This window comes from Rhamphochromis sp. 'chilingali' (assembly GCF_963969265.1).
Source record: "Rhamphochromis sp. 'chilingali' genome assembly, chromosome: 11".
NCBI lineage: Eukaryota > Metazoa > Chordata > Actinopteri > Cichliformes > Cichlidae > Rhamphochromis > Rhamphochromis sp. 'chilingali'.
The window spans coordinates 4,566,336-4,581,673 of NC_137938.1; the positions used below are offsets into that span (position 1 = coordinate 4,566,336).

The 15,338-nt window shown below is 39.0% G+C and overlaps 1 protein-coding gene across 1 annotated transcript in view; it reads left to right on the plus strand.

Annotated features, from left to right (window-relative positions):
* Positions 1 to 4,666: 4,666 nt before the first annotated feature.
* LOC308406217 (adhesion G protein-coupled receptor B1-like) overlaps positions 4,667 to 15,338 on the plus strand; it is a 213,550-nt gene continuing 202,878 nt past the window's right edge. The window contains exons 1-3 of the mRNA XM_080897088.1: positions 4,667 to 5,217; positions 9,511 to 9,598; positions 9,863 to 9,942. The gene's annotated coding sequence lies outside the window, so the exon portion shown is untranslated. The remainder of the gene's footprint in view (positions 5,218 to 9,510; positions 9,599 to 9,862; positions 9,943 to 15,338) is intronic.

Genomic DNA, 15,338 nt, shown 5'->3' on the forward strand with positions numbered 1-15,338 from the left:
AAGGTTTAACAGGCAAAATAAATTTTAATTTCTTAAAGAAAAGGTAGACTACGTTCAGTAACAGGCAGAGAGACAACGTACATATGTGCCCAACTTGAGCTTTTTGAGAGGACATGACACAATGATGGGAAATGGACTGCGAGGCAGGTGACAAGTTATTTTGGAAACACGGGGTTAATGAAAAACAGGGAGGTGCTGAAATGAAAGGGAATAAAGACCAGGTGGCACACAATGGAGCTTTGGTCCTGATCTATGGCTGTCTGCAGCTCTCAAGTTATACTGGCTGTTCTTTCTAGAGCACTGCAGTCCTGGCCGTTCACTTGCCTGATCCTTAACCTTTTCTTTCATTGCCTCAGATATGCAGTCCTGGACTGAGAATGTTGTCATAAAATGCCTTTAAAAACATTTAAGTTAAACCAAAATGACATGTCCTGTTCTCTTCTTGGCTGAAGACATGAGTATTATGGTCCAGAATGAACCTGAAAGCTTCCACAGGACTTACTCAGGTTAGTCTTAATTAAAACTTCTCTCTCACTGGGTCTTGAAGTTAAATAGGTAGGAAATCAGCACTGCAACACTGCAAAGCCCTTGAATAGTCTATTAACTGATAGTTCCAAACACAACAGCACTAATCGGTTAATCAAAATATGATCATTCATTTAAAAAAACAAACACACACACAAAAAAAACACTTTTAGAATTTGACCTGGACTTGACCCTGTTCCCGACTGACTGTCCTCACTTATAAACTGATAGAAGCCTTCCAACTATGCCAGTCTGTAACTGTTGAAGTGGAAAGTTTCTCTCAGCATATTCAGATTTATTAAATTAGAGGAGTGAATCATAGACGAGTGGGATCCTGCCAGTGAGTGGTTGAAGCCAATCTATAAAAACAGAGTATGTTGAAGCATGATGCACTTACTTAAAGGTAACCCATTCTGCTCATTTCCGGTTCCATACTTTTAATCTTAGTCTTTACTAATGTAACTTTGCATAATTCAGATGCCAACATAATACATAACTCAGAACTTCTTGCTGTGAGGCAACGGTGCTAACCGCCACGCCACCGTGCTGTGCCCAGTCAAAAGTTGATGCTCCCAGAATTCCAGCATGGAAAAGCCAGGTGACAGGAAACATTTACATCTTGGCATTTGTATTAATTGAACATTAATGAAGTCCTCGTTAATGTCTCCATGTCACTATGAGGCATTAGGACAGGGGGTGTTGCTTTTAAATGCTCTTTTTTTCAATGCTTGAAGCCTCATGATGCTTTTTCTAAGCCAGAACTGACCATGTTTGGACCAAGCTAGTATGCAAAGTTATCTGCCTGTGCTAGCAAGATTGGCTGGCAAGCTGTATGCAAACGCTATATTGGTGCAAAGCTCATCCAATCAAAAAATCTAAAAGACTCTAAAAATCAAAGACAGCACAACTTTGGTAGAGACGTCTCTTTCACGTTCTCCAGCCAGACAGCAGTTGACTATAGCTCCATGATTCAGTTAAAATAGAATTATATCCACCATCAGCTGTAACTGTGCCCTCAAAACTGTAGCGGTGTTGAAAGAGCAGGGCTTTTCCCAATGAAGAGCGCTGCACAGTAATGTGAGTTTTCCATTTTCACCTCCATGTGGCAAAGCTTAATGTAATGCTGAGGACTGCCTCTTATGTCAGTGATCACACTTCTGTTCAAGGTGAGATTCTAATCACTGCATATTATTTACACTCCACTCTATCCCAATACGGTGAAATGACTTCAACATGTGGTCAAAATTACACTGGTTATATAAAATGGGTATAAAAAGTTTGCTCGACAATGCATGGAGGCGTCAATAACATAAGAGACTGTCAAGGATCAAGCATTTCAAGTCACATACAGTCTGTTACATATATTGCATTTTAACATGGCTATTACATTTTACTGACAGGATTTCAGGGTTCATCAAAGGGTGGAGAGGGTTAAGCTAAAATTCAAAGACTCCAGCTCCATAAATTCTTGAGTTCTCAGAATATCTTAATTTTGAGGTTGATGTGTTTGTGGCTTCATCACAAGCTGTTTGCAGTTCAGTATAAAGACTGAGATGAGTTTGCATCTGTGAGCCTGTAGCTATGGTCCCTGCCTCCAAGATCCACTGTTTCCTCCAGTTAAATACATTTGTGTCACATGGACATTTTAACAAATGGGAGCATTAGGCCCCATCAGAAGTAATGCAGACATTATACCAAGCTGCTGTGTTAAAGACGTAGAAACCAAAACTTTTAACTTTAACAGTCAACGAATGCTCCGATCTTAATCTAAGGCTGTAAACTTTTGTAATGGCTGAAAACTGAGATTATCAGCATCAATGGCTCTCTTCCACACAATGTCTTTTATCCTGTCTTCCTTCTCTCACCCCATCCAGTCAGAGCAGATGGCTCCGCCCCTCCCTGAGCCTGTTTCTGTCGGAGGTTTCTTCCTGTTAAAAGGGAGTTTTTCCTTTCCACTGTCGCCAAAGTGCTTGCTCATAGGGGGTCATATGATTGTTGGGTTTTTCTCTGTATGTATTATTGTAGGGTCTACCTTGCAATATAAAGCGCCTTGAGGTGACTGTTGGTGTGATTTGGTGCTGTATAAGTAAAATTTAATTGAAACTGAAATGGAATTGAAAAAAACTAGGCTTACTGACACCTGCTCAGACATCCAAGAAAAGCTTAGAATACAACAGCTTTTTCCAGTTGAAAGCAGTTATTGGAGGTGTTTTGGGCATCTGACTAGGCATCCATAGAACGTTTTTTGGAGATGTTGTACAGCTATCCCAAAATATAACCCGAAATATACTCACTTGAGTTGGGGTTGTCACTAATGAGGAACGGATTTCCTCATTTTATCATGTTAGAATTTCTTTCTGTCAGCGATTTTTAGCACACTGTTGCCACTAATTGTTGTTTGCGTCTCAGTTTATATATGGGTGAGTTACTGTTGTCATTGTGCATTTCAGCTGATGGGTTCACATTCAGCTCAAGGCCTTGAAATTGCGTGGGTCAGAACTCTTTCAAATTATCCAATGTAGGTCAACACAGAATGCACACAGAAATGCACACAAACGTATTTCCTCTATGGAAATATAGCTACACATATCACATGATGCATGTTTTGCATAGTAAAACTCACCAAAACAAGCTGTCTAATTAATGTCTGTAATTATGTTGTATTCCATGTACTCAGAACATAAGACAGATTAATAGTGAAAATAGAGAGAAAAATCCCTGCTTTGATATTTATCTTTGAAATAACTGACACATTCTCATGGCTGGATTATCAACACCCTGGGGGCACAACTCCATGGAATCCCAGAAGCCATGGTGCTATTACAAAAGCAAACTGCAACTAGGAACATGAACTGAAATAATGTTTTTTTTTAACAATTCCAGTTATTAACTTGCTTAATTTTTTACATAGTACGGTATATGTGGCACTCGAGCGCATTATGAAAATATTAAGATAAAAGAAAGTAAGCATCACACAAGGAACCAGTTCATTTTCTTAATATTGCAGCACTATAGCACTCGTTGTTTATGAGTTCACTGCAAAGAAAAACTAAAGTCCTGTCTCTTGGTAATAAACCTGTTACCATCTGCCAGGTCACCAGCAACACATTAAGGTTATGGATTATGGTTGGGTTTATTGTAGCCACAAGTTTAATATGCATATTTTTAGAAACTAGTATTTTAAATTTCTAATGACATCCCATAAATGTTGACATTACAGGGTTTTTTTTTGTTGTCTCAAATGCTTTTCAATGTAAGTATTCCAAAAGGGTGAAAATTCTATGGAAAGCATAACCAAACACAAACAATACCCCTGATCCAGTTGTTAAGTGTGTTGATATTAAGAGGTTAAAGGCATAATTTCAAAGGGGCAGAAACTGAGATTTTTCCCAGAGACTAATAGTAGCTGTAGATAGAGTGTGTCTGTGTGTGATGCGTGTATAGTTATTGAATATATATAACCTGTTAAAATGTATGCATGGCCATTTATTAACATTCCCTCTCTGTGTGTTAATGTAGGTGGTGCCACTGCCCTGACACAACATCCAATTGAGGCTGTTTGACTCCAGAAGAGGGGGCTGATGGGTGAATTTTCTACTGAGTGACCCCCCCCCCCCCCCCCCCCCTTCCCCCTCAGCTTTGAACACAGTACAGACAGAATCTGGCAGGAAAGTGGATGCTTTTACCTTCAATATAAAAGCACTCCCATGGGGAAACCTCAGTTTATTGTAGGATTTAATTTTTTTATTTTTTATTTTTTATTTTTTTTAATAAAGGTGCAGCTTTTGTGTGCAACAGAAACAAGATGTGTTTTGGGATTTCAGTATTGAAAATGCAATTTGGGAATGTGAAAATAATTGTGACTTTTTGAGTAAAGTAAGTAAATTAGTTTTTTGAGTGTACTTAAGAATGCATATATCATACACACATACATCAGAAACATCCATCACCAACGCGCGCACACACACGTGTGTGTATTACTCCAATCAACGTTTTCGCGTCTATTTACCTATTTTATTTTGAAACACTTGCCTGGAAGTCATGTTGGTACAATTTCAAACCATTGACTGCAGCGCGAGCCCCGGGCTTCCAAATAAGGAATCCGGCTGTTGCTGCGCGCGGACACACAGGCAGGCAAGGACGGTCCAGAGCCGCGAGCTGGGGACGGCGGTTCCCGAGACACGCGCGAGCCCTCTTTGATGCGCCGCTCCATTCAGCGATCACATTCACCTGGAAGGCTGCGCGATCTACGGACGAGAGAGAATTTCAGATTTGGAGAATAACTTTTTCTCAGAGGAAATCATAGAATTTGTGGAATTTAACTAAATAAAATATTACTGTCTTAAAAAGAGGATTTTATTTTCACAGTTAATGAAGAGCGGGGATGTTATCTGTGGGAACAATGTAAGAAAATAACAGCGGCAGTCGGGATTTTTTGAACCTGTTTCTTGCATTGGGCGCGCAGTCGGAACTAGCAGACATTCAGAACTCCTGTCTGAGTTTTAACCTCCTCTTCATCCTAGTAATGTCACATGTATTGGGCTCATTATAGGAAGAGATTTCCGTTCATTATTACACGTTTTGTGGACTTATCTTAGGACTTACCGTCTTTTGGAATTGTCGAATCCCCGTGAACGCACCGAGCTCTGACCATTGTCATTATGCATCAGAAGGACTGGTAACTTGCTCAAGGTAAAATCTTTCTCTATCCTTTAAAAAAATATAACTCTTGCTGCTAACTATGAAGTTTAAGGCACACATATTTCATCAGCACAGCTAGTTTCGACGTGTGTGCGCTTCTTGTTTTGTTTTGTGAATTCACATTAGGCGTTTTTTCCCCTTTTTTGTTGCCACAATAAAAGAGAAACAAATGACCGAACTCGCAAAATACCTGTAGATTTATTGTGTGTTGCAACCCCCTGTACTGTCCAGTGTAGTTGAGGGTAGCGCTGTATGCTCAAGTCACACCCAACCGTGCTGCGCTCAGTCAGTCGCACCGCTGTGGACAGTCGCTGTCTGAGCTAGTTGGTGAGCCCCAGAGGATGGAAGAAGGCGCGTTCCTCTAGGGAGGAACCGCCACTTATCTCCGTGTAATTTAACAACTGGTCGCTCATTCACAGAGGTTAACCTGGAGCCAGAGCGTCATTTAGGGAATTCCGAGAATGAGTAAGGACAACTCTTATTCTGACGATTAATCTCAGCAAAATTAATTTTTTTTTGTAAATATGCTTAACTTTACTTGACTCGTTACACACGCGCGTTATTGAACACGTATTCTCAGTGTTATTTTTTTATGCATTTCTAGATACTGCGATATTATAACCACCAGCTGAAATACAAAGCTTATGCATTTTCAAAGCAGTGTGAAGCTTTGTCAGAGAGAGAGAGGGTTACATTTACACGCTCTTATTCTGATTTGAGTTTGACATTAATGTTTTCAAACAACAAACAAAAACAAATCCCCTGTACCTATCCACAGTGCTTACTGGAGTCTGCGTTCTTTTAACATCATGGTATGAATAAAGACACAACCGGTCTAATCATCTGCGTCCCCTTTTTGACATCATCTAGCCTATTTGTTTCCTCGAGCCAATTTTAATCCTGGATATAATGATGAATCTTTTTTATGCTTTATGGATTTTACTTGCAGTAAAACACAACATATGTGCTCAAACTGTGTTTAGTAATAGGTGATGATAAAGCAGTGTGAAATTCTAGCAGAGGTGAAAGCAGAGACGGAGCAGGCACATGAGCGCTTTGAGCCCATCTCTGTGACAGTCAGCCTGCTATCACTCACTGACCGCCAGCAGTCCTATTTGCCAACAAAATGGGTTGTCATTCACTGTCCCCTTCTGGTGCAAGGAGCCTCCCTCATCTCTGCTACTGCTGCAATGTCCAGTCTTGGATATGCAGCATGAATGGTCGATGCTGTTTCTGTAAAACTTCAAAATTGCATTATTATTATTATTATAACCATTATCATTGGATTTCCTTTACTTTAAAAATAGTTAAAGAGATAATTGCTCTTCTCTGCATATCAAAATATTAAACTCTGACATGTTAATTTGGGGGGGCGCTCTAAAACACAGCCCATCCCCGGATAAGACTTCAGTCATGAACCACACAACAGGGAACATATAACCCCCACTCTTTAAGTTCCCTGTCCCTGAAAAACTGCACTGTATATTTTAATTTTAAAAAAAAGTTTGGCATCTCAACAAGTGATCTAAGGTTGAATGACGTTATTGAAAAACAGCCAAAAAACTGTTGATACTGGGAATTCTTGAAGGCTTTGCACCTTCATATGTTTTATACTGAAATGTTGTTTCTACCCATGAAAATATCAGAACTCAGTTATTAATATGAAAGATTTGTATCAACATTTCTGCGCTTGAATCAATAACTGTTCAACAAGATATTGTGTAAAAGCCCTAAGGCAATAAAACACCATTGGAACTCAAAATAATGAAATTCTTGTTGGCTTTGAAAAGCCCGATGCTGCGTATTCATTCCAGGTCAGATGTAAACAGTAGGCTTGAAAAGGTCACATTATATTAAATACACCCTTGCCGCGTTGATTGCAAGTGTCGTCTGTGCATTATCATTTTAAACTCAACTCTCTGCTCTCCTTTATTGATGCATTTAACACATGTAAAATCCCCATCACTGTCAGGGACTTTAATTCAGCCGATCACCCCTCCAAGCTCACCAAACCTTACTTTGAACCCATGCCACTATCTCTGTTTAAGACATGTTGCATTCTCCAAAATCTCATGGTTGTTGTTTTAACACATTTTGACCTCTTCTTATTCTTGATTTTTAAGTTAAATGTTCAGATGACTTAAATTTGTTAGTTCAGGTTAATAACCCTGGGAGGTCTATATCATGACTGCCAACCACAGCCACAACTGTCGGATAAAAGCAAAATATACTTTTTGGATTTTTTTTAAATGGGTGAGTTAGAATCATTATTAGTTGTGCCCTGTTTGTCAAGATTTGGAAGAAAAAAAAAGGGTTAGTAACAAAGCAAGCACTTTGTGACTGTGGAGAGGAAGAACTACCTTTTAACAGGAAAAGGCGTCCGTACACTACAGGGGCAAAGAAGCAGAATTGAGGGTCATATGTCAACACAGAATTAATTCTACTAAACAGTTTAACTACAAAAGAAACAAAATGGTTGTTTAGACCTTCCAAACACTGACTGTGTTTTTCTTTTGGTTTTGTCATTGAAAGACAAGTACGTGTTTATGCGACTGTGCCAACAAATCCTCCCAACGGGTGCCACAAAACTCAGCCGAGAGCCAAGTGTGTGATCCTTTGTAAGCATATGTATTTCTGAGACAGCGCCAGGTCTGAGAAGTCTTGTCGCACCCCCTCCCAGGTAGCGATATTAGCGGTCAGCTGTTTCTTCTTCGTGGGAAAGAGAGCAGATAACAGAAATAGACTCAACAGTAGTGCCCTGGCAGGCATGGCTGGCTCCGAGCCACAGGGATGAGACAAGGCAGCAACACAACGCAGGCCTTTTCAGAAGCATTCATGCATGTTTTTTTTAGCCTACATGTCTCCCTTTGTTTCTGCATTTTACAGTCTCCTGCAGCTTTGGAAAATAACCACACTGTCGACTTGTTCCCCTTCCCTAGTTCTTCGCATCCACTGATCGCTGTCTTTTCAAACAAAGCTGCAGTGTCCAAGGGTGTGTGTTCTATCAGAGAAGCTCATATCTGAATTTGTGACATCAGAGGGATAAAGAGGAAATAGTGAGTCGAGGGGAACAGAGGGAGCCATTGAGAGGGGAGATGAATAGATGGGTGACGAGGAGACAGTCTGTGGGACGATAGAAGATGCATTAAAGGCGAGCTAGAGACAGAGAGCTGTGTGACGTAGACACACTGTGCCTTTCTGCTGCCTCGGAGCTCCACAGATCACTTTTTGTGTGACACCCATTGCGTTTTGGAGTAAATACACAGCAATCAGTCAGCAATGACAGGCTAGTCACACAGGCGCTTTAAAGGTGAAACATGTCAGCATCCAATGTCCTGAAAGTTTCTAATGGCTTCTCAACAGTACTGTGGGGAGGATATCTTTGCTTGGAGTGACTTAGAGGTTGACCAGATCCTGCAAAACCATTGGTTCCCCTAATTAGGGACAAAATGAGGAGCTTGGGAAGGAGCTTAATGAGCCTTGGCCAATGTGTATGTGTGTGCGCGTGCAAGTGTGAGAGTGAAGGGGGAACTGGCTGACAACCATATAACCGCCACACTGACTTAACACAACATGTGAAGCAGGGCTTATGAAAATAGTTGGCTGACTTAGAGGTAGGTGTAGCTGTAGCTTGGAGGTCATGGCAGTGTGCTTTTTGGTCTGATGATTAGTTCGAGGCCAAATGCTGGCACTGACACCTTTTTCAGACACAAAGTTTTTTTTGTACATGATTCCTGACAAAAACAAGCACACTAAATAAAAACTTAGAGCAGGCATATACTCAGTGCATGACTTTTGACAAGCAGTGGGTATGCAGTCACAGACTCCGTTTAATGTGGTGGGGTCTGTGACTGTTCTAAGGGAGATAATCACCTTCCTTTTTGCACCTAAATTTAGCACCAAAATATAAATTGGATATAAACCATAAAAAGACGCTGTAAAAATATTATTTTGATAGATATTTGCACTGTTTCTGCAAAGCTTCAACTAGTGATGTATTGAAATGATGAGAGGTAAACAAAACAACAGCATGGTTTGTGATGGGAATCGAGAACCGCTTCTTACAGAAAACCAGTAGTCCAATTCCTTGGAATTGTCAGCCTGTCTGCCTATCGATCCTGCTTATTGGTTCTTGCACTCGTGCTGCAACTGGCTGATTTCAGTTCACGTTTCACAGGGAAAAAAAGTGACAGTTTAAAGTGTGGATATGGACATTTATTTTTTTAACTGCAGAACACAAACAACCACATTACGCTGCTAACCCAACTTTGGTTCTTTGCACAGGCAGCATGCTAATCCTAAGCTAGCCAAGAACCCAGAGTGAAAGCGGAGTGCATGCTGACCCAAGCAGCCAGACCCTGAACTTTAACAGGTAACAATCCTGTTGAAGCAGTCTCCTGCTACAGCCTCTATTCGTGTGTCTAAAGCAGAATCACTGTGGCGATCACTTTTTTATGCTGGTTTTGTTTCACATTTGTGTCTGTGGTCATAATTGTTGCTGCTGTGCAAAGTGTTTTAACATCACAGACTGTCAGACTGTGTGATTGGATATTGTTTTCAGGGGAGAAAAGTCCTGCTTTTTAAGTGATGAGTGTTTATGCACTGTACCCCTGTTTATTTCTCTGCTCATTTACAGACAGAATGACAGCCATCTTTAAAGCAAAGGCAACGTGTCGTAATCACTTAATCATTCCTGTGCTGAGGTGTAAAAGGAAGGTAAGGTATCTGTTGTCTGTAAACAAGTGTCTGAAGAACAGAGGAGCAAAACTGAACTTAACTAAACTTCACTCTGTATACCACGAAGGTCAGCATCGTGCACTGGTCACCAAATTTGTAGATTTCCTGAGTTTTTTTAAAAGTGCGTGTTGAAATGACACAATGATACTACTAATATTAGTGATATTATTAGCATTATGATTACTACTACTAACAATAATAATATTAGGAGGAATACTATGCCCAGTCAAGGGCAAATGGCAGATACCTAAACTCCAATAACCAGAGAGGATAAGCAATGAACTAAAGTGAGAAGAAAACAGCATCGTACTGGTACCGCAGACTTAAAGGCGGTCAGTGGTATAATTAAGTCTTTGGTTAGGAAAGCATGTTTTGTAGTACTGGTTTATTGATTTATCCAAGGCACTTGACACTGCTCACCATTCCAAAGAAAGAAGGCTTCAGAGTATTGAGCTATCTGAATAAGCAACAACATGATTTTACCACTGCCTTTCACGCTGAGGATAGTGTTGTTGAAACAGATTAAGGGCACCTGAGGCTTCAGTCTAAGTGAAACACAAAGCTGACTGTCCTGGTGTTCTTTATTTTTAGATCATTAGTTATATAATTGATGGGGAGAGACTCACGACTATGGAAGACACCAACAAAATTGATGAGGACTTTCTGAGTAAACTGTGAATTCTTTTTTGTGCGTAAATCCAACCAAACAAACGCAAAATTAATTAAGTGAAAATGAAATGTAAATAAAAAAAACCCCCTCACTTTTGCAGAATCAGAACTTGAAGACCTGGAGACCGATTAGGTTAGGCAACTGAAACGATGAACTGTATTTAAGTGAAATAAAACACAACCACAGGGACCTGTACGTGGTTCGATTTATTTTATTGGGAATGTTAATGATGACATGATTATACACACATCCTCTGTAATTGGAGGCACTTCCTCAGTTGCTACAGTTAGACAAGAACAAGTTCAGTCTGTCCTTGAATCCAGTCAAAAGAAACTAAGTGCAGCTCTCAGGATATACAAAAGGCTGAATAACTGGTAGATTTTAACATTGCAAGCCAAACCAGCTGCTGCTGCATGCTTTCTTAAACACTTAAAAATTCAAATGAACTTGCATTAAAGCAACTGGACTACTTTTTAGGTTTTTTTGAAGATGTTTCCCCTCTCATCCAAACACATTAAAAACACATTTTTTCACAGGGTTAAATCTTCAGGTGCATTTTGAAAAAGTGCCACGCAGATTCAACACTGGTAGCAAATGTTTAACACAGCACTGCCACTAATATACACTCGTTGGACATCTCTTTATATGCAGTAATAGGTTCACCCCCTACCAGTTATTTACAAGGCCATGCTGGAGTTGTCTAATTATGTGTCTGTTTCAGTCTATGCTTTCAGTGTGATTTAAGATTAAAATACTTCTCTTATCTTTCAGACCAGAACAGTTTTGGGTTGTTGTTGTTTTTCAGATAATGCTGAGCTACATGGTAGCATTCTGTCCTGTCAGTGTTTGTTCTTCTTGCTTCCTTTGGCAGGCCTCTCCTTTAAATGAGTTCTGGAATCTTAGTAGACTTTTTCCATTTTTAGGCTTCATGCTCTTTAAACATTTAGGCAGCTCTCTGGAAAAGGTGTAGCCTTGAGGTGACTTTCAGTGTCTCTGTCCTAAAGGACATGCTGCTCATGAATATAGGAGCTGTTTTACAAAGATGGGCAGTTTTTTTTCATACACTGGGGGTAAAGTCAGACCATTGCTATTTCCTAGACCTTGTTTGTTTAAGGCATTAAAATGATTCAATTTGACTTCTGGTTAGCAGCCCATATTGGTGGAACCCTTGTGTAGTAGCAGTTACAGTATGTTGGATCTGCACTGCATGGCTGTGAGCTAAGGTCTTCAATTAGCACGATTCTCTTGGTTGATTGCTATTTTTATCTTCATGTTAGCAAGTGTGTAAGAGAAGCAGAGGAAACACCTTCACACCTCAGTCTGCTTCTTGGAAAACCCGTGATGACAAAAAGACCCAGCAGACTCTGTTTAACACACACACACACACACACACACACACACACACACACACACACACACACACACACACACACACACACACACACACACACACACACAGATAGTGTAAAAATAAAAAAATATTAATATTAAAGGCTTAGCATGAGAGTTTTTTCTGTTTAGTCATTTCAGGTCAGAGCTGCTTGATAACTTGTGTTAAAGCCATAATTTTTTCTGAATTTCTATGTTTAAGTATGCTAATGAGGTATTATCCAAGTGTGCAAATGTGTGTGTTCTGGAGCAGAAATATTAACATTACTCAGGTTCAATTTTATTCTTGACATTAGAATCATAAAAATGATAAATACTGTCAACAAGTCATGCCTTTAGGTACATGTTCTGTAAATCAGACTGAATAGTACACCCACTCTGTAAAAACACACACAGGAATAAAAATGCAATTTCTGGAAGTAAGTGTTGCTGAATTGAAGATTCTGTAGATTTTTACTAAAAAGAAAAAAAAGAATTTGGTGATATCACAGTTGATTTCTCACATAAAAAGAGTTATTTTATAATATTTTTAAATATGCAAATTAGAAATGATTAAATGGCTGCGTAGTTACTAATTTGCACAAATATCCAAGAAATATATTAAGGTAAATTTGTATTTTGGACATTTTATTTCCACTAATTAAAAAAAAGAACAAAAAACAAACAGATGCCTTAAATAGGCAACACAAAACATCATAATGGACCAATGGAGAAAGTGGACTTTGGACATACTGAGATTTTTACCCAACTGCATCATGCAAAAAATGTAGCATCCCACATGTGAAAAGTAAGTACAACAATGGGACATGCTTTTTGTGTGTCACAGTTTGATTAAAACTGAATTTTCAGCTGCTCAGACATTAAGCTGGGGTTTGAATATTATTTTATAATGTGAGGCTTCTGTTTGCACTCTGAGACTTTGGAACGTTGTGAAATCAGAACATCGGTTTCTTCAATATTTCTCTGTTTTTATCAACCTTATTTCTTTGGTTTAACCTCTTGGGTAGTCGGGAATTCAGACATATGTGGCTCATTCTTAAAATGTCTGTTTTCAGTGTTTTAATCAATGCGTGCCTTTTTTCATTCAACAGGAAATCACAAAAATGTGAAAAAAAGCTTCTGGCAAAAATCTGCAGGTATTAGCTGAATGTTCAAAGGCTTCATTATAACTGAACAGACCAAGCTTTCAAAAGAAGCCCAACTTATCTTCACGACCACGGCATCTCTTTCCCTCTGTCGTGCTGCGAGTTAAAGAAATGCCACAGAAATGAGCCACATGCACGTAGGCCTGTTCATGGCATTTCCCCCCCACGCACATACTGCACACAGACACCTTGCTTGTGAATTCACAGATGGTTCACTCTGCTTCCTCCACAGATTTCTCAGCAGTAGTGTGACCCTCCTATTGGCTAAAAATATGAGTTCTTATCAACACATTATGCTGCAATTTCTGCACTTTCCAAACTCCTGGCACTTCATTAATTAATTCATTAAATAATCATAGCTCCATGCGTAGTCTCAGAAGCATTTTCATAAGTGTTTTGTTTTATAAATCACCTCTCTGGCTCATTTTGTATAGCCACATATGAAATAATGATCATATGTCTGCACATATGCGTGTGTCTGATGTCTGTTTGCTTAAATGCAGACAGCTCTGCTGACCTTTTTCAGCATATTTCAAGAAAACAGGCACAGGTAGTTTCACAGCATGGGATGAAATGATCTTTTCTTCATCCTTTGTGATGAGACAGAGGGAAATCTTTGATCTGGAGTGGCTAGATAATCATCCGTAGCTAAGCCCTGATTTCCATCTCTATTCAACTCTCCCCTGGAAGCTCCACAAGCAGCCATCAACACTGGAACTAATCAGGGTTATTACCACTCTCCCCACTGAACGGCACACTTCTCCAGATGTAGGATCAGCTACGCAGCACTGAATAGCAGCGCTATTGTTTTTCATGTTGATGCTGTACAGCGCATTGGCTATTTGCTGAACAGTCAGGCCGATAAGAAAACAAACAAAGAGGTAGACGATTTCTAAAATATGTTCTTCCTACCTTGTTTGAACGTTTATATTTCTATTTAAAACATCTGACATCTGATCCGAGAGTTCATTGTAGAGTAGTTTTACCTTCAGTGAAGATTTGCTCTGTTTTAAAACCTCCTTGAAGTCGAACTTTAAGGTCTGACCTCGAGTGATGGTTCTCCTTTTCTTTGTAGCTCGTGCCAGTATTATTTGTGTTTAGGGGTAAGGAATCCTAACAAACCGAGAGGAAAGGATGGCTTCCAAAGTGTAATTTAGATGTGAACTAATGTAAGGATATTTAGCAAGAGTCCACAGCATCAAAGTAGGCAAATTCAATTGCTTGATTGCTTAAGGCAGCTCACAAGTTTCAAGTTGGATTCAATTTACTCAGGTCTCTTCGACGAGTCCTCGTGATCAAAGGGTTTTACATAAAGGATGATCAGAGAGTGTCCCAGCTCATGTGTGGGATATGTTAGTGTATGCTTAAAGTCAGCTCTCGTGTTAGAAAAATATCATCTTTACATTTGTGTCCACCTCTCATATCTAAAGCTTTAGATTTACACTAGATTTAGGCTCCTGTTTTGTGATGTCATTTCATGTGAATCTTGTTCATTTAATCAATGTTAATAGTTTAATACAATAAAATGATACCCCAGCTATCCCACTCTATTCTGACCAAACTATGCCATCCTCGTGGAGTCTATTTCTGACAAAGGCCCAGCATCCTTTAGCCCAGAACTACAATGTATGAAAAGATTTTGGAAAATTAGAAACATATGTGTTAACGTATATGAAATTATCCATGCATTTAATATTTATTGTATCTTTTTAAAATATCTTAAGAATAAATCTATAGAGAATAGGCATTTCTATTAGTTTGACTTTTCTCTAATTTTACCATTTTTTGTCAATAATTTAAAAAGATGCTTTAAAAAACTCTGTGAAATTATAGTAATTATTTGGACAGTGTATTAATTCATGTAAATGCTGTACTCTTTTTTATGGTGAAAACAATTAAATACATTTATGTAAAATCATAGAAACTATATTTACTGATATCTTTTTCTCATTGCATCAAAATTCACATATTTATATATACAGTTTTAACTAATATTGTGAAATTACATTTTTTTTTTTTTTTTTACCTTTTTTGTTTTGTTTTACAGCGCAGGAAAAGTGCACAAGTTCTCCTAGCATACATTTAGAGGTCATCTGGCAGCAATTTGTCATCTTTGGAAACTTTTTTGTCTTTTCCAAAATGGAAAACATGTGGCCTTAAAGCGCTGACTT